This window comes from Salvia miltiorrhiza, chromosome 1 (genome assembly GCF_028751815.1).
Source record: "Salvia miltiorrhiza cultivar Shanhuang (shh) chromosome 1, IMPLAD_Smil_shh, whole genome shotgun sequence".
Classification (NCBI taxonomy): domain Eukaryota; kingdom Viridiplantae; phylum Streptophyta; class Magnoliopsida; order Lamiales; family Lamiaceae; genus Salvia; species Salvia miltiorrhiza.
Window position 1 is genome coordinate 27,679,710 of NC_080387.1, and position 20,727 is coordinate 27,700,436.

A 20,727-nucleotide genomic window follows, 5' to 3' on the forward strand; every position below is an offset into this window, starting at 1 on the left:
AAATACTGTTATTTCGTCTTTTTGTCGACTTTCAAAATCTTACGTGCACGTCGTCGAGAAATATTCTTAGTTTTTCGATACGAGTCCAATAATGAAAGTTTTTATTTTTGGACGACGAGTGAATAGTGAACTAGATTTTCTCGATAAACGAACCGAGCTCGTTTATCAGAATTTCGAGAACGAGCTTGTGTTTTCTATATTTATATAGAATTACGAGTGCAATGAAAGTGAGTAGAGGTTGAGAGGGCGAGTAACGAAGAGTATGGGTAGTTAGTCGTTAAAACGAGACGAAACGAGATATTTAACGACTAACGGGTTAATATCCTAAATATCTAACCTACCCTACCCCTAACCACCCCCCCAACTGCCCACTATCCCTCATCTCACCTAACTCACGCTGCACACACAACACACACACTAAAACACATTAGAAACACACACACACTTCACGTTAACACCATTTCTTTGGTGTTCAAGCTTTTGACTTCCGATTTGAGCACCGAGACGAGCGCCGATCATCTTTCCGATCACGTATCTAAGTAGGTAAGATCTCTACCTACGTTTTGATGGTTTTCTTTTCGATTTTCGTCGACGTCGAAAAACGTCGATTCTCGACTTTATTTTGAAACGACGTCGGATCGTCGTGAAATTTTAGTATGTTGTTCTTGGGTAGATGTTGAGCATGTTTAATGAAGGGAGTAAGAACGGAACGGACCGTAGCTATGAAACCCATGAGGGCAGCCCCGTTTTTCACATATTAGCTTGTCTTTCGATTTTTGTTTGATCGTTTTGACTTGATATTTGTGCTTAGGGGTATGCTAGAATCGATATATATTAAATTCGTATTTTTCCAAGCACGAAAATTGTATAAATTTTTAGAGTATGATTATTTAAATTCGTGAAGTTTGAGACGTTGCATAATGAATATTATTGTGTATATGTGTTCTACGATATCACATGAGCATGCTAATTGATTTACAATTTATGGATGATAATTGTTGAACGAAATTAAAACTGGAATTCTGTCAAAATTTTACAGCAGTTTCAAGCTTATGTTTCGATGAGTTTTCATTGCTTGATGGCTCTGAAATTTTAGTATGTTTATCTATGATATGTGTATTTCGTTGCTGCAAACTTTCATGTCTTTTGGATGATGTTTGCTATTTTAAAGATATTTTGAAAAATCCTTGACAGAATCTGTCAACTATTGGTAGACTTCACAAAAACGTTTATATCTATTAATCCATGAAGGATTTTGCATCACCGTTTTTTTTTAAACGAAACTAGACTTCAATACTTTTCTAAAAACATAAGATTTCGATTTTTATGACCTCTGAAACAGAGCAGTTTATTATTTCAAAAATGCCCTGTTCTGCTGTCATATTTGTCCAACAGTAAAAGTGTATGAGTTTCATTGTTTATTTGGCAGATCATATGAACGTTTTCTCTTGTGAAATTTTAACCAAATCTTCAAGGATACCTTTAGTTTTGGATGATTAAATTTGATGGAATTTTATTAAGGTTTGCCTTGGTTTCTAATGGCCTAAACAAAATTGGCAGAAACTGTCAATCTTTGACAGCCTGCACTAAAAGAGCAATATCTCCAAAAACCTTTAACCTTTTTGGTTAACTACTATTTTTAGAGTGAACTACACTTCATGAAGTTTTGAGATCAATTGGTATGAGAGTTTATGATGATTGAGTTGGTTGTTATGAATTTTTAAAGATGACACAAAAACAGCAAAACTTTCTAGAAAACAACTTGATTATATTTGTTTTGATGGATGATACGATATGACTAAATGGTGTGAGTTGTGAGAGTTATGATTAACGCACATAAATGTTGGTATCTGACACTCGAACAATTGGTGTCGAGTATAAATGATAGTTTACTGATAAAGAGTTTTGATGATTTTGAATTGTTTGGTTTGCGTTGAAAAGAAGTCAAGATGCTAAGTTTTGAGTCGAGAGACGAGTTCACGTAGTGAGATTCACGCGTTGAAATCTCGTGGCTGACATTATATATGAATAGGTCATGCCGAAATTTTTAGTGAAATTAGAATTTGAGCATAGTCAATTCTTGTTGACCCGTGACTCAAATACATGCCTAATGGAAAGTTTAACTTTCTAATCGGTTAATTAGACGAGATGAGAGCGAATAGATCTGCTAAGAAAGTGGACTTTTCGATGTGTTAAATATTTCTTTTAATTGAAGCGCTGCTAATTATAACATAAGGATGTTATAATTAATGAGTAATGACGAGAGATAATAATTGTTATATTGATTAACAATCAAGAGAGATGAACATTAGAGATACTAATGTTTCATAAAAGAGATTAGATTATTAATCGAGGTTTCTTTTATAACTTCTCACCAATTCTTCATAACGATGAAGGTCCTTTTGGGAAGTAACGACTTGAGGGAGAGAGTGACGTTACTCATTGATACAGAGACACAACGAGGTGGGCATTACTTTTACTATACGTATATAGAGATCCCCTGCGTGTCGTAGGCCTCTTATACGAATGAATGCATGAGATGATTTAACTGTTAATTTCAGTTTTATATATCTATCAAACGAGTTTAATGCTACCTTTGAACAAGTTATTTCGTTACAAATCTTTGAACTGGAAAATATTACAACTGTTGTCTTGCCATAAAATGTTTAAATTTTAGTATGATATCTATCTGCTTTGGCTTTGCCAATGATGCAATCGAATTCGGGTCCTGAGCAGTTGATAGCTATCCTGCCAGGACTAGTGTACACCAGTGACCGTGAGTCATCTAGCGGGTTGGCCGGTCAAGTGACCGTGAGAGGTGGCCACCTCTCCGGCACACAGTTTCAGATATGATAGATTACAAAAGAACTTAGTCTGATCAGACGAACTTTAAGAATCACAAATGAACTTAGTAAGCTTGGGCCTTTTTAGCGAAAAACTCCCTTGCTGTACTGATTATGATGGCATGACAATTTATAGTTTTGAAGCATGTATTTTTATACCTAGGCATACGTGCCCACTGAGTGCTTTTGTACTCAGCCCTGCATATGTTTTCTAAATGTGCAGGTTGAGCTGATGTGATGATGGTGCTGCAATGAGCGGAGTCTCCAGGGTTGTTAATAAATAGTTAACCTGTCTAGAATATGTCTTCATACATATGTCTAGCTACTTTCCGCTGCAAGATGTTGTTGATGTTATAGTATGTTATGTCATACTTTGAGTCTTAAGAGAATGGTTGCATATGATGTATAACTTGATTAATGATATTAATTAACTTTTATGCAGTCTTTCATAGACTGTTTTCAATTGAGTATTAATGAATAAAAATGACGAGTTTTATTAAGATGAGTAAGTTTTACGGCTATAAATGACGCCCCTTTTCTTCCCCTTCTTCTTTAACCCCATCCCTAGTCGTGGATCACTCGGCCTAACTATCCCTAGTTAGGGCGGGCTGTGACAGAGTGGTATCAGAGCGAAGGAAAGCTCTGAATTAGAAGTCTTGAGTTTAGTCTAGAATGAGTCACTAGACTAATAGTTATTAACAACCGTGAGCTCAGCGCACCATCACACCAGGCTCAACGAGGTATGTAAAATTTCAAAGTTTATTTGACGTTAAATTTTGAAGAGCATGATGTTGAGGTTATATGATGAGTTATGATGTTACACTTTAAAGGTGCATAGTTTGAGTTTTAGGATGACAACATGATTAATAATGAGTTATTATGTTGTAAGAGCATATGTTGATGTTACATGATGAATCATGAGAGCGTTTATATCATATGATGTTATATGATTGAGGATGCATAATTATGAGTTATGATGTGATGTATTTGAGATGTTTTGTGATGAGAATTGTTTGAGCAGTTGTGATAAGTCACGATGATTTAGATGAAGGAATCTAATGTCATTGTTAAGAGAGATTTTTTTTACTAAGTAGAAGGATGAAATGAGAACTTAGAGCTAAAAGCTTGAGAGAATTAGCAATTGCTTTAAGTACTTGTTGGTTTGAGTTATGAGTTTGAGTTATGAGCTTGAGTATAATAGCATGATTAATGATGAGTTATTAGCATGCTGCAATGAGATATTGTACGATATGTTGAGTTATTTTGTGACGCGAGTTTTGCTCACGCAACCTTAATGGTACTTGAGGAGGTATCATGAGCCATAGTCTTTGGAGATGGCTTTGAGAGAGAATTGTTGAGTTGTCTTACTGATATGATTTAGATTAAGGGATCTAATATCATTGTTTAGAGAGATTCCCTACTAAGTAAAGACGGGACGAGATGAGAATTTAGATGTTTTGAGCTTGAGTTTTAAGATAACAGTACTACTTAATAGGAGTTTTGCTAAGTTATGTTTTGTTTATTTCTGTTGCTGGAGCCAAGTAGAGTTAGTTCCTAGAGTCACCTTTAAGTTCTCCTTATAGGTTGGCTAGGACTGTTGGCACTGCACAAAAGTGGACTGTTGTGAGATCGAACTCAGGAAAGATCGGATACGAGGACGAGGCGTACAGTATGTGGTACAGAGATACCCTAGCAGATTTTCAAACACATGTTCATAGACTATGAAAGGATGAAAGCCTTATGGTTGTTACTAGACTGGATGGCATCGTGCACCTAGTCCCCGTGCTACCAATCGAGTGGTAGGATTGAGCAAGGAAGAAAGCCACTCAATATGATGGGACATGTCATCTTGAGCATTGGACCCACAGGAGATGGGATTTGTTACAGATACCCAGATTTTCTATGCGGATCTACTGACCAGATGCTTGTTTTCTACCAGGGACTCTAGAAGAGTGTAGTAGATATCGAGTCGCTCCTTGAGTATCAGTTACCAAAGATGATAAAATGATAAACGATAATGAGGATGAGAAGTAGCCGAGGAGGGCTAGAGTTGATGAGGATGAGAAGAGAAGTCGATGTAGGCTAGAGCTAAGGATGATCTTGAGAGTATGCGCGGTACACCCTCGTTTTTGATTAGTTGCAATTACATTGCGATGTATATAACTTACTTAGGAGATACTGGTACTTGAGATTTTGACATGATGATAGATAAGCATGCGAATTTAGTACCCTACTGATGTTAAATAGATGGATGTTCCTAGTGTGCTAAAGTAGCAACTAGATGAGTTAACTGGTAGCAATTACCGTAGGAGGTCCAGACCGAGACATAGTACTATTAATGGTGTCGATTTAGAAGGGACATTACGATAGATACTATGGTTTTTGTAGGGTTTAAATAACCCCTTTATGTAAGCCCTCTAAAAAGAGGCATTCTACTGATGGATATATTAGGTTGACCAGAGTGGTCTTTTTGTTAGCATTTCGTGAGTGCTTATTGCCTTACAGATGAATGTTAAGGTGACCGTGAGGGTTTCCTTAAAGTTGAGTTAGTAAATTGAACTTGAGTTTTGAGGATGCTTAGAGCGTTGGTTGAGTTGAGTTTTCCTTTTGTGATTTCAAAAATGCCTCAAAGATGTCATCAAGAGTGTGATGTGAAGGATAGGCGGGATAATACTCCGCCACCACCACCGCAACATGAGAGGAGAGTCGAAAAATATTGAACTTTCGAAACAAGAGTCTAGAACATAGGACCCTGAGTTTAAGCTTTTAGCTTGCTGGTGTGAACTTAAGTTTTGTTATGTATAGTATGTTGAGGGTTTAGAAGACACAGAATTTCCAAGTTCGGGATAGTATATCCCATGTGACTGGGGAGTGATTATGTTGGACCTGGCCAGTCCGCATGATCCAAATCTCAGTAGACGTGTTTTGGGTTTATAAACCCATGTGTTTCAACTTTCGGTTGAAAAGCCAGATGGGTTCTTACTCTAGGTCATTTTTGTTCGACCTGGTAGTTACTTCATTCTACCCTCTGGTCATCCATTTGAGTCTCTTGAACAATTTGTTTTGATGTCATTCTAGGGTTGAACCCTTACAACTTTTGAGTTATCCTAGTAGATTCTTTTGATGTATAAGACTAGTGAGAGGCACGTCAGAAGACTTTAACACCCGAGCAACTGGTAAACTACACCTGAGAACAATTCAAGGCTACTCTTGAGAAATATGTACCAAGGAGTACAGTAAGCAGCAAGAGGCTGACTATCGAAGTTTGATGCAAGGAAAGAAATCGGTTGTAGAGTATAACCGAGAATTCTGTGAGCTATCACGATTTGCTCATCAGAAGATGGATACTGATGAAGAGATGTCTGAGTTTTAAGTGCCGGTTTAAGGCAGGACTTTAAGGTAGTATGGGCAAGTTATTGGATGCACCAGTTAGAATCCTGTTTAATACAGGAGCCTCGCATTCTTTAATTGGTTGAAGCATGTTACCTTCAAACTCGAACCAAAAACAAGCTAGTCCCGAGTTGAGAGTAATCACTCCTGTAGGAAGAGCTACTACAGTTTCTCACATGATTTCTAACTTAGAGCTTGAGTTAGGATCACTAAAGATGAAAGCAAGAAACTTGCACTTAATGCCTATGTGGAACGTAGACATTATTCTAAGGATGGAATGGTTAGCAGAGAACTTTGGCCCGATTGATTGTAAGAAGAGACAGATAACTTTCCAACCACCTGGGAAGGAACAGACATGTTTTCACGACATTGATAGAAAGAAGAGAATTTCAATCATTTCGGCACTTCAGGCATCGAAATTGGTAAAGAAGAAAGGAGCACAAGCTTACCTAGTTTACTTGAATGATGAAGGAGAATCAAGTAAAAAACTTTAAGGATGTAGCAGTGGTAAGGGAATATAGAGATGTATTTCCCGAGGTCTTACCAGGATTGCCACCAACAAGATAGTTGGAGTTCACTATCGACCTAGAACCTGGATCAGCACTAGTGTCGAAGGCTCCCTATAGAATGGCGCCTAAGGAGCTACAAGAGCTGAAGATTCAGCTACAAGAATTGCTCGAGTTAGGTTTTATTAGACGTAGTGTATCCCCGTGGGGAGCACCAGTCTTTTTGTCAAAAGAAGGATGACACGTTGAGAATGTGCATAGATTATCGAGAGCTGAATAAATTGACACTCAAGAAAAAATATCCTTTGCCGAGGATAGATGACTTGTTTGATCAATTACGAGGAGCGAGCTTTTTCTTGAAAGTTGACTTGAGATCAGATTACCACCAGTTGAAATTTTGACAAAATGATATACCTAAGACAGCTTTTCAAATGAGGTATGAGCACTATGAGTTCATAGTTATGCCATTCGGTTTGACGAAGGCACCAGTAGTTTTCATGGATCACATGAATCGAGTGTTCCATCAATAACTGGATAAATTTATCCTAGTTTTCATAGATGATATTCTCATCTATTCGAAGAATGAGCAGCAGCGCCAAAACATTTGAGAACGATGTTGGAAACGCTAAGAGTTGAGAAGCTTTTTGTCAAATTCACCAAGTGCGAGTTTTGGTTGAACGAAGTAACTTTTCTAGGACATATTGTATCATCCGAAGGAATTAAAGTTGACCCCGTCAAGGTACAAGCTATACATGAGTGGAGATCACCAACTACGCCTAACGAGATTTGCAGCTTTTTAGGCTTAGCAGGATACTAGAAGAGGTTTATTGAAGGATTTTCCACGATAGCAAGACCGAGAAAAGAAGCTAAGTACAATTGGAAAGAGGAGTGTAAAGAGAGTTTTTAAGAGCTTAAAGGAAATTGACTACAACACCAGTGCTGCTAGTCCCGGAAATGGATAAAGAGTATACCATCTACACAGATGCGTCAAAGAATGGGCTAGGATGTGTTTTGATGCAAGAAGGAAGAGTTATAGTCTATGCATCACGACAACTTAGATCCCACGAGATAAATTATCCAATGCATGATTTAGAGCTTGCAGCCGTTGTGCATGCCCAAAAAAAAAAAAAAAAATTTTGGAGACATCATCTCTACGGAGTTAGATGTGAGATTTTCACGGACCACAAAACTTTGAAATACTTTTTCAAGCATAAGGATATTAACATGAGGCAAATGAGATGGCTCGAATTAGTAAAGGATGTTAACTGCGACATTAACTATCACCCTGGCAAGGCCAATGTAGTAGCCGATGCATTGAGCCGAAAGGTCTCGTCAAAGTTAGGATGTATTCTCACGAGAGAGGATGAGCTTATAAAGGACTTTGACAAGATGAGGATAGAGATGATAAAACCACCAGGGACGATAGCAAGTATTGTTGCGACGATGCCTAGTTTGAGGAAAATGGTGATTGAAGCACAAGGAAAGATGAGACAATGAACAAGTTACGAGAAAGGATAAGAGCAGGAGATCTCAAGAGTTACAAAAAAAAAAAAAAAATCAGACAATGCTATCTTATTTGAGGGGAGAAGATGCATTCCCCGCGATGATGAACTTAAGAATACGATCATGAGTGAGACTCATAACACGCCTTACACCGCCCACCCAGGAGGCACAAAGATGTATCAGGTTGTAAAAAAATAGATTTTTGTGGGACGGAATGAAATGAGACATAGCTTCTTTTGTAGAGCGATGCTTAGCTTGTCAGCAAGTGAAAGCATTACACCAACGACCCTATGGGAAGTTAAAACCGTTGGAGATTCCCGAGTGGAAATGGGATCACATAGCGATGGATTTTGTGACAGCTTTACCCAAAAGTCAAAGAGGAAATACAGCAATTTGGGTGATTGTAGATCGACTAACAAAATCTGCACATTTCATACCGATCCTAATCGCGTATGGACCAGATAAGTTATCACAATTGTACGTTCGTGAGATTATAAGATTGCATTGAGTACCGGTGTAGATCACCTCAGAAAGAAAAAAAAAATTTACATCACGTTTTTGGATGAGTTACAGAAAGAGTTGGGTACAAGGATGAATTTTAGCATAGCAGGCGATAGAAGATATTATAGGAACTACTATCCTTGATAGAGGAGTAAATCGGGAGAATGTGTTGCCACTAATTGAGTTTACCTATAAGATGTGAGACAAAGTTTCGAGATAAGAGACAAAGTTTTCTTGAAGGTTTCACCCTCAAAGGGGATGAATAGATTTGGAGTTAAAGGACAGCTTAGACCCAGAGTTATAAGTCCTTACGAGATATTGCAAAAGATAGGTCCAATAGCGTATAGGTTGGCTTTGCCACCTAGCTTTGGAAATGTGCATAACGTGTTTCACGTGTCACAATTGAGAGGATACATATTTTCGACCCAAACCATGTGGTTTACTAAGAAGAAATGATCTTAGAACCAGACTTGAGTTATGAAGAGAGACCTCAGATGATGCTAAATCATAAAATTCGGCAATCGAGTAATAAGTCGATTGCATTGGATAAGGTCCAATGGAGATATGATACTTAGAAAGAAGTGGAAAGAGAGCTTGAGGATAAGATGTGAGAGAAGTACCCGAAACATTTACAAGAGGTACAAATTTCGGGACGAAATTTATTTTAAGGGGGAAGGTATGTAATACCCGTGCTTTTGATGACGTGTTTAATTGCTTGAGTTTGAGTAATTAGGGTTTAGATCCCTTGTTTGATTTACTTTGTAAACAGATGAGGAGTTATATGAAGTTTTCTTATTATTTTTAAGATGTTGAGATGTTCTTTCGATGATGTAAGAATGATGTGAGATTTTATATTCGTATTTGAGTTTGAGTATTTGAATAATTCGAGATAATTATTTGAATGAGAACGGTGAACTCGGAAGTGAGATCTGAGTCCGTTAAGACGTTTTTGAAAATTTTGACTTTTTGACGATGAATAGTAAAATACTGCTATTTCGTCTTTTTGTCGACTTTCAAAATCTTACGTGCACGTCGTCGAGAAATATTCTTAGTTTTTCGATACGAGTCCAATAATGAAAGTTTTTATTTTTGGACGACGAGTGAATAGTGAACTAGATTTTCTCGATAAACGAACCGAGCTCGTTTATCAGAATTTCGAGAACGAGCTTGTGTTTTCTATATTTATATAGAATTACGAGTGCAATGAAAGTGAGTAGAGGTTGAGAGGGCGAGTAACGAAGAGTATGGGTAGTTAGTCGTTAAAACGAGACGAAACGAGATATTTAACGACTAACGGGTTAATATCCTAAATATCTAACCTACCCTACCCCTAACCACCCCCCCAACTGCCCACTATCCCTCATCTCACCTAACTCACGCTGCACACACAACACACACACTAAAACACATTAGAAACACACACACACTTCACGTTAACACCATTTCTTTGGTGTTCAAGCTTTTGACTTCCGATTTGAGCACCGAGACGAGCGCCGATCATCTTTCCGATCACGTATCTAAGTAGGTAAGATCTCTACCTACGTTTTGATGGTTTTCTTTTCGATTTTCGTCGACGTCGAAAAACGTCGATTCTCGACTTTATTTTGAAACGACGTCGGATCGTCGTGAAATTTTAGTATGTTGTTCTTGGGTAGATGTTGAGCATGTTTAATGAAGGGAGTAAGAACGGAACGGACCGTAGCTATGAAACCCATGAGGGCAGCCCCGTTTTTCACATATTAGCTTGTCTTTCGATTTTTGTTTGATCGTTTTGACTTGATATTTGTGCTTAGGGGTATGCTAGAATTGATATATATTAAATTCGTATTTTTCCAAGCACGAAAATTGTATAAATTTTTAGAGTATGATTATTTAAATTCGTGAAGTTTGAGACGTTGCATAATGAATATTATTGTGTATATGTGTTCTACGATATCACATGAGCATGCTAATTGATTTACAATTTATGGATGATAATTGTTGAACGAAATTAAAACTGGAATTCTGTCAAAATTTTACAGCAGTTTCAAGCTTATGTTTCGATGAGTTTTCATTGCTTGATGGCTCTGAAATTTTAGTATGTTTATCTATGATATGTGTATTTCGTTGCTGCAAAATTTCATGTCTTTTGGATGATGTTTGCTATTTTAAAGATATTTTGAAAAATCCTTGACAGAATCTGTCAACTATTGGTAGACTTCACAAAAACGTTTATATCTATTAATCCATGAAGGATTTTGCATCACCGTTTTTTTTTAAACGAAACTAGACTTCAATACTTTTCTAAAAAAATAAGATTTCGATTTTTATGACCTCTGAAACAGAGCAGTTTATTATTTCAAAAATGCCCTGTTCTGCTGTCATATTTGTCCAACAGTAAAAGTGTATGAGTTTCATTGTTTATTTGGCAGATCATATGAACGTTTTCTCTTGTGAAATTTTAACCAAATCTTCAAGGATACCTTTAGTTTTGGATGATTAAATTTGATGGAATTTTATTAAGGTTTGCCTTGGTTTCTAATGGCCTAAACAAAATTGGCAGAAACTGTCAATCTTTGACAGCCTGCACTAAAAGAGCAATATCTCCAAAAACCTTTAACCTTTTTGGTTAACTACTATTTTTAGAGTGAACTACACTTCATGAAGTTTTGAGATCAATTGGTATGAGAGTTTATGATGATTGAGTTGGTTGTTATGAATTTTTAAAGATGACACAAAAACAGTAAAACTTTCTAGAAAACAACTTGATTATATTTGTTTTGATGGATGATACGATATGACTAAATGGTGTGAGTTGTGAGAGTTATGATTAACGCACATAAATGTTGGTATCTGACACTCGAACAATTGGTGTCGAGTATAAATGATAGTTTACTGATAAAGAGTTTTGATGATTTTGAATTGTTTGGTTTGCGTTGAAAAGAAGTCAAGATGCTAAGTTTTGAGTCGAGAGACGAGTTCACGTAGTGAGATTCACGCGTTGAAATCTCGTGGCTGACATTATATATGAATAGGTCATGCCGAAATTTTTAGTGAAATTAGAATTTGAGCATAGTCAATTCTTGTTGACCCGTGACTCAAATACATGCCTAATGGAAAGTTTAACTTTCTAATCGGTTAATTAGACGAGATGAGAGCGAATAGATCTGCTAAGAAAGTGGACTTTTCGATGTGTTAAATATTTCTTTTAATTGAAGCGCTGCTAATTATAACATAAGGATGTTATAATTAATGAGTAATGACGAGAGATAATAATTGTTATATTGATTAACAATCAAGAGAGATGAACATTAGAGATACTAATGTTTCATAAAAGAGATTAGATTATTAATCGAGGTTTCTTTTATAACTTCTCACCAATTCTTCATAACGATGAAGGTCCTTTTGGGAAGTAACGACTTGAGGGAGAGAGTGACGTTACTCATTGATACAGAGACACAACGAGGTGGGCATTACTTTTACTATACGTATATAGAGATCCCCTGCGTGTCGTAGGCCTCTTATACGAATGAATGCATGAGATGATTTAACTGTTAATTTCAGTTTTATATATCTATCAAACGAGTTTAATGCTACCTTTGAACAAGTTATTTCGTTACAAATCTTTGAACTGGAAAATATTACAACTGTTGTCTTGCCATAAAATGTTTAAATTTTAGTATGATATCTATCTGCTTTGGCTTTGCCAATGATGCAATCGAATTCGGGTCCTGAGCAGTTGATAGCTATCCTGCCAGGACTAGTGTACACCAGTGACCGTGAGTCATCTAGCGGGTTGGCCGGTCAAGTGACCGTGAGAGGTGGCCACCTCTCCGGCACACAGTTTCAGATATGATAGATTACAAAAGAACTTAGTCTGATCAGACGAACTTTAAGAATCACAAATGAACTTAGTAAGCTTGGGCCTTTTTAGCGAAAAACTCCCTTGCTGTACTGATTATGATGGCATGACAATTTATAGTTTTGAAGCATGTATTTTTATACCTAGGCATACGTGCCCACTGAGTGCTTTTGTACTCAGCCCTGCATATGTTTTCTAAATGTGCAGGTTGAGCTGATGTGATGATGGTGCTGCAATGAGCGGAGTCTCCAGGGTTGTTAATAAATAGTTAACCTGTCTAGAATATGTCTTCATACATATGTCTAGCTACTTTCCGCTGCAAGATGTTGTTGATGTTATAGTATGTTATGTCATACTTTGAGTCTTAAGAGAATGGTTGCATATGATGTATAACTTGATTAATGATATTAATTAACTTTTATGCAGTCTTTCATAGACTGTTTTCAATTGAGTATTAATGAATAAAAATGACGAGTTTTATTAAGATGAGTAAGTTTTACGGCTATAAATGACGCCCCTTTTCTTCCCCTTCTTCTTTAACCCCATCCCTAGTCGTGGATCACTCGGCCTAACTATCCCTAGTTAGGGCGGGCTGTGACATAAACTTACAACCAAAGAGAACACACCTAAAGTGTAAACAAAACATAAAATAGATGCACTCAATGATACTCCAATCTGTGTGGATGAGAGAACATTCTACAAAAGCCAAATCACAGCCCCTCGATTCCAGATAGTTGTGGATGCTACCAAACCACCGAGAAGAAGTGCCATACTTCTACTCCCAAGTGGATCGAAAATCAACCAACAAATTAGGTTTGATTTCTTTCCTAAGATTTGTTCATTCTGTTCTAAACTAGGGCACTTTCAATCTGAATGTAGGAACAAAATGGGAACAGAAGCAAAACCCAAGAAAGGAAACTTGGAATAGGAAAAAAGTGAATCATCAAAATCAGAACGGTATGGAGGACAATGATAGTCGGACGGTGGTCAAAAATAGGAAGGGCAGGAGGCGCCGTTCCCGCGGAGCTCATCAAAGTATTTCCCTAAGGGGGAGGTCCCAGACAACGGGACCTAATCGGAGACCACACCTACCTTCAAAGGGACGTGGAAGAGATGCTTCTACCAACCCACCACAGGTAAAACAAATCTATGTCCCTAAGGAAAGCACACAAATTCAGAACAAGGAAGTGGAGGTGGAAGAGCAAAGGACAAATACGCACATTCGATTCCCCGACTCCCCGCAATCTCGAAACAACACACAAAATGAAAACCAACTGATGAGGGATGAACAGGTGCTTGTCAAAGATTGGGACGAGCTAGATGATCTTGAACTGGAAAATTCTTTCCAAATACTAGAAGGAATGAACAAGGAAGACAGCCAACCTTTGGCGACACAATCTGAAATTCCCTCCAAAGATACGCATGAGAAGGGTAATGTTAATAATCCTATCTCTTTGAGTATTAATAGCACTAACATGGCAGGCCATAAACATTCCCATGATGGAAATATATGTGGAGCAAGCTCTGGCCAAAAACTGGTGGAAAACCCCATGTCTCGTGATGATGTACAAATGCATTCACACACTGGAAATTGTAAAGAAAAATAGGAGCTAAAAGAAGAAACATCACAAGGAGGAAACATCACAAGGACAGAAACTACCAAGGATAGCCATCAAAAGTGTACTCTTGACAAAAACAAGAAGGCCATTGAACCTAAAAGTAAAGAAATTGACACTGAAGTGGCCTTTGACAAAAACAAATTGGTGGCACTCAAGAACAAAAAGAAAAAAACCCTCTCCAACGAATAAAGGTGGTAAGGAACAAGGTAATAATTTACACAAAGTTTCTTGATGATTGTTGATATTTGGAATATTAGGGGCTGGCATAAACCCCACAAACATGCTAATGTGTTAGATTTAATTAGAGCCATAAGGTACATTGTAGGACTACTGGAAACTAAACTTAATTTTGAAAAACTAGAAAAACTCATGAAAAAGATCCTGCCACTTTGGAAATATGAGCATAATTTTGATATTATAAAAAGGAGGTAGAATTCTAGTCTTGTGGAATCCATCTTATGTATCTGCCACAACACTTCAAAAAAATGCACAACGCCTTGCTTTGAACTTCACTTGCATAAATAGTCATAGGGCATTTTATTTTGCATTCATCTACGTTTTCAATACCCTCATAAATCGTAAACCTCTGTGTAAAGTGTTGGTTAACTTAAGTGTGCAGAGCATACCCCTGCTTGTTGCAGAGGACTTCAATAATATTAGAGACCCCTCTGAAAGAGCAGGTGGTTCTTTACCAGTTGCATTGGAATACCAGGGATTTGCAGATGCTTGTTTGGCAGGTGGGCTGGAAGATACACCCTTGATAGGGCGTTTCTACACTTGGACCAATTTGAAAGTTTATTCAAAGATTGATAGGGATGTGCAACAATGCATGGTTATCTGCAAATTATTACTGTCGCACCCAAATCTTAATAAGGGGATTTTATTCTGACCACTCTCCGGTTATTGTGAACTTATTTGATACCATAGCTACATTCAAAAGGTCATTTAAATTCTGTAACTTTTGGATGCAGCACCCAAACTTTCATGCACTGATTGAGGAACATTGGGATAGATATCAAGGAGAAAAAGCCCAACGAAGGATCTGCCAAAAGTTGCAAGGGCTTAACAAGTGCTCAAGAACTTCAATTATAAAGAATGTGGTCACCTCATGGTTACAACACAAGCGGCCAGATTACAACTCAAAGCAATTCAGGAGGAACTCGACCACGACCCAACAAATGACGATCTCCGAGATGAAGAGATTATAGCTAGAAAACAGGCTATTAATTTATATTTGGCTGAAAAAGATTTCCTAAAACAAAAAACCAAATGCCAACATCTAAATTATGAGGATAAAAACTCTAAATATTTCTTTTCAATGATCAAAATGAGAATATCCATTAACTCTCTCTCTCTCTCTCTCTCTCTCTCTGTCACGCCCCAATTCCCGAAGGAAGGCACGAATGCCGAAACGTGACTAGGGGTTGGATTTAAGAAGCGGGAAAAAAGGGGTAATAATAATAATAATAATAATAATAATAATAATAATAATAATAATAATAATAATAATAATAATAATAATAATAATAATACATAGATAACTTATTTAAGTAGCAATATTATTAATATTAAAGTCGGAAAGTTTGGCTCAGCACGCTGGTGGTTTAGAACCAGTCTACAAATACGTGCGGCTAAACAATCGGATATTTAATTACAATTTTAATAAAGCGGTAAATGATGGGGTAACCGAGTCTAGCTCGCCAAAAGGAGTTGACCGACCAGCTCACTCATGAAATTGGCATAGCACAACATGATCATGAGGGCTTTGGTCAAGCGTCCAAGAGGGGCCGACTACATGCACTCTCCATCGAGCGGTAAATAATAAATAATTTGCGTACAAATAAATAATAATACCAAACATTAATTCTATATATATATAATCTTTGATTATAATTTTTACATACTCAAAATGTATAATAAACTTTTTATTATAATAGTTATTTCAAAATATTGCAGCCAGCCCTCCACAGCTGCTTCCATCTCCACCAACTTACTGACCTGAAAAGAGTAAAAGAATTTTGGGCTGAGTACTAGTGTACCCAGTGGGTCATGCATTTTTGAAATAATCATTTCCATATGATAGTCCATGCATGTACGTGAATTATAGAAGGTTTTAAAAATAAATATTTAACTTCTATAATCACAAAATATTTTTATTCATTCGCGCGCGCCATACCGTAGCACCACTGTTACCCTTATCCTTTCATTCGTAGTCCCTGGGCGACCCCTGGAAAGTATAATCATTCATTCATTCATTAACTAGATGGGACCCCGGGACGAACCCACGTCAGCTACACCATCTAGCCGGATTAAGGGCGAACCCAAAATCCACATTTCGTCTATAAGGCTTAGGGGTGAGCAAAACCGAACCAGATCCAAATAACCGAACCGAACCATTGGTATTTGGTCGGTTTGGTTTGGTTTTGACTTATTTTGGTTTTGGATCGGTTGTAATTTTAGAAAAATCGAATTTTTTTTGGTCGGATCGATTTTGTGTTTAACAAATTTGGATGAAATCGAACCGACCGAAGTTTTTTAATTTAATAAGTAATAATATATATATAGGGTTAGGTTATATTGAGAAGCTCAAATGTGTTGAGAAGTTGAGAAGCAATTTAATAGATGAACATGCCAATTAGTTTTTATGAACACGAGTTTGATCTGGGGTTCGATCATTGGCGGTGACGTATTTTTTAACAAATTAAATAGATTCGTATGTTCGTCAGTTGTATTTGGTATGTTCAAAGAATTTATTTATATAGTGTCTAATTACCATGTTCATCAAAATGTACTAACATGTTCATCTATTACATTGCTTCTCAACTTCTCAACACATTTGAGCTTCTCAATTGAACCAATTCCTATATAGGGTTATATATATATATATATATATATATATATATATATATATAGTTACAATTTTATCATAATTGAAATTGGTCAATGGATAGGTAAATTTTATATTTATTGTTAATATTTGAGTTAAGGTTGGTTTAACTTTTTTTATTACAAAATTCTCATTGACAGGAAATACGTTTCTAAAATTAAAAATTTAAATATTATATCAAAGTTTGGATAAACCGAAAACCAAACCGAAACCGAAGTTTAAGTATTGTTTGGATCGGATCGGTTGGAATGGGAATTTTGGTTCGGATCGGTTGACATTTTTTAAAAGTTTGGATGATTTGGTTTTAGGAGTTCGGATCGGTTTTCAACCGAACCGACCGATTGCTCACCCCTAATAAGGCTCGTGGGGATCAATCCACTACCTTAAGACAGTGCGCACAACTTTTAATAGGTGTGTCAGACCCATTAAAAGCCACAATTGTTAACATAAGAGCATTAAACAGTGGGAGAACGTGAAAATATTTTATGGACATACCACATTTTATATAATAACATCAGAGCTTAATAACTCAAATATATTTTGGGAAAATAGAACCCACCTTAATTTTACGATGCTTTTTGTTAACTTCTCAGAGTCCTTCTACTCGATCAATTCCTTACTACTCTACTATAGTACATATCTTGGCTATGCTTTCTCTTAATCCACTGATCGACTATTTATAGGCCTCCAATTATAGGTTTCCTAGGTTTATAATATAGGTTGATAGCTTTGCTTACCATAAATAGTTTACTTGCACGTATATATATAGGTTTGCTGAATCATGAGGTTAGGTGTATGTAGAAGCAATTTAGTTATGATTTAGAATTTATACACGTAGCTATTTGCTAAATACTAACTATAGCCATGCATTTATTTTATTTATATATGTATTCTCATGCACACACTAACTATAGCCATGCATTCCATGCATGGTAGATATATTTATATATATACACACTACGTACTATTATATATAATGTAAATATTTATTAACTTAAAGGTTATTTAGTATAGCTATATATATATATATATACGTATATAATATATATTCAATCAGCTTAAGATATATATATATATATATATATATATATATATATAGGGAGTGGTTCAATTGAGAAGCTCAAATGTGTTGAGAAGTTGAGAAGCAATTTAATAGATGAACATGTTAGTACATTTTGATGAACATGACAATTAGACCCTAGATCAATAAATTCTTTGAACATACCAAATATAACTGACGAACATACGAATCTATTTAATTTGTTAAAAAATATGTCACCGCCAAGGATCGAACCCCAGATCAAATTCGTGTTCATAAAAACTAATTGACATGTTCATCTATTAGATTGCTTCTCAACATATTTGAGCTTCTCAATAAAACCTAACCCTATATATATATAATCAATTTTAAAAGAATATATATTTATATATATAAGTATTTTTATTTCATAAATTCTAAATAAATTCTTTTAGGTAAAATATATCTTTAAATTCAGAAAAAAAAGAATAAATTAAATTAAAAATATGACAATATAATGCTGTGAAAATGTTTAAAGAAATGTAAATGCAAATTTAAATATGTCCTCGAAATGAGTAACGACACATTATGCTAAGATCTAATTTATTCTAGGCTCAAATAAATCCTAAATAAATTCAAATATTCTAAAAATAATCTAATATTATCTTATGGAAAATCAGGGTGTTACACTCTCTCTTATGCAAGGAAAATGGGGAAGAAACGCGCGACATGTCAGAAATCATCAACCTTTTCACAGATTTCTATCAGAACATCTTCGGCATTGAAGTATATTCTGATCCAGTGGAGCTTAGTGTCTTTAAGGACGACCCAACATTGAAAAGTCGAGATAAAGAAGCAATGATTGCAACGATGACTGAACAGGAAATTAAAGAGGCCCTTTGGGATGTCGACAATGACAAAGCACCGAGACTCGATGGCTTCTCGACGACATTCTTTAAACAAGAGTGGCAGCTCGTAAAGAAAGATATTCTTGAGGCAATCCATGAGTTTTTTAACTATGGATTAATCTTCAAAGAACTCAACCATACCATCATCACTCTTATTCCTTAAACATCTCATAATCCAATTGTTGGGGATTTTAGACCCATTGCATGCACTAATGTGTTATATAAAATAATCACCAAAATTTTAACAAATAAGAAGCAATCTTCACTCCATTACCTTATACATCCATCTCAATCTGCTTTTGTTAAAGGACGGGTGATTACTGATAATATTTTCTTGGCACATGAGCTTATCCGGAAGTACGAAAGGAAAATGATCTCGCCCCGTTGTATGCTGAAAATCGATTTGCAAAAAGCGTACGACTCTATCTCATAGAACTTCCTGGATAAAGTCCTATGAGGCTTCGAATTTCACAATGCATTCATCCATTGGATTATGACGTGTGTTACCTCGGCTACATTCACCATCGCAATCAACGAAGGACACCATAACTCCATTTATGGAAAACGTGGCCTGTGACAAGGAGACCCCGTGTCCCCTACCCTTTTCCTATTGTGCATGGAGTACCTAGCAAGGCTCCTACAACTTAGAACAAGAGAAAGGGAGTTAAATTTCCACCCTTGTTGTGAAAATTAAAAAAAAAAAAAACTCATCTTGCTTTCGTCGATGATCTTCTACTCTTCGGATGTGGAGATCTAGGCTCAATGCGTATTCTTGCTAATTGTTTAAATGAGTTTGCAGGTGCATGCAGATTAAAGATTAACAAAAATAAGTCCCAAATTTTTTTGGGAGGGGGGATGAAACCAGAAAGAGAAGAAATCGTCGATCTTTTTGGTTTTGCAATCGGCACTCTTCTCATTAAGTATTTGGGAATTCCGCTTGCATCCAAAAAATTGCTTTCCTCTCAATATGAGCCATTAATTAGAAAGATAGCAGATTCAATCTACAAATTGTCTGATTTGAATTTGTCTATGGCAGGGCGTTTGGAGCTTGCAAGACCGTCCTACAAGGGGTGGAGTGTTATTGGCTCCAAATCTTCCCTCATCCCTCGGGTGTTATTGACCGAATCAACAAGCTTGTACGGAGATCTGTTAGGGGATTAAAAACAAGCCCGGTAGCATGGAAGAAGGTGTGTCGCCCAAAGGATGAAGGTGGTCTGGCTCTGCGCAACCTGAGTGTGTGGAATAAAGATCTTCTTATTAAAAATCTCTGGAACATACATGATAAGGTTGAATCCCTCTGGATTCAGTGAATTCACACGGAGTATATCAAGTCAAGAGACATATGGTCCACTACACCTCACCATACGGACTCCCCACTGCTCATGAACCTCTTTAAGGTGAGTGATGAACTGTTGGAAAAGAATAATAACGCAGCAGACAAGGCCAGGGAAGAGCTACAACAATGGCTTAAGGAAACCTCATGGCAGAGACATACGAATGCTTCCGAATAAAATGAGAAAAGGCTTTTTGGCATAAAGCTATTTGGAGGAGCTACATTCCACCACGTTGCTCCATCACTCTATGGCTAGCCTTGCAAAACCAACTCAAAACTGTTGATAGATTACATGGAGTCTCTAAACTTTGTATAATTTGCAACCTTTTTGATGAAACGCATGAGCACCTATTCTTTAAATGTGCAGGTACAAAAAAA

At 36.6% G+C, this 20,727-nt stretch overlaps 2 long non-coding RNA genes across 2 annotated transcripts; both read left to right on the plus strand.

Moving 5' to 3' along the window:
• The first annotated feature begins 408 nt into the window (after positions 1 to 408).
• LOC131018034 (uncharacterized) lies at positions 409 to 3,343 on the plus strand. Its single transcript, XR_009099994.1, has 3 exons — positions 409 to 543; positions 2,397 to 2,463; positions 3,067 to 3,343. It is a non-coding gene; the product is annotated as an uncharacterized LOC131018034 (long non-coding RNA).
• A 6,790-nt stretch (positions 3,344 to 10,133) lies between these two features.
• On the plus strand, positions 10,134 to 13,068 carry LOC131018041 (uncharacterized). Its single transcript, XR_009099999.1, has 3 exons — positions 10,134 to 10,268; positions 12,122 to 12,188; positions 12,792 to 13,068. It is a non-coding gene; the product is annotated as an uncharacterized LOC131018041 (long non-coding RNA).
• The last annotated feature ends 7,659 nt before the right edge of the window (positions 13,069 to 20,727 follow it).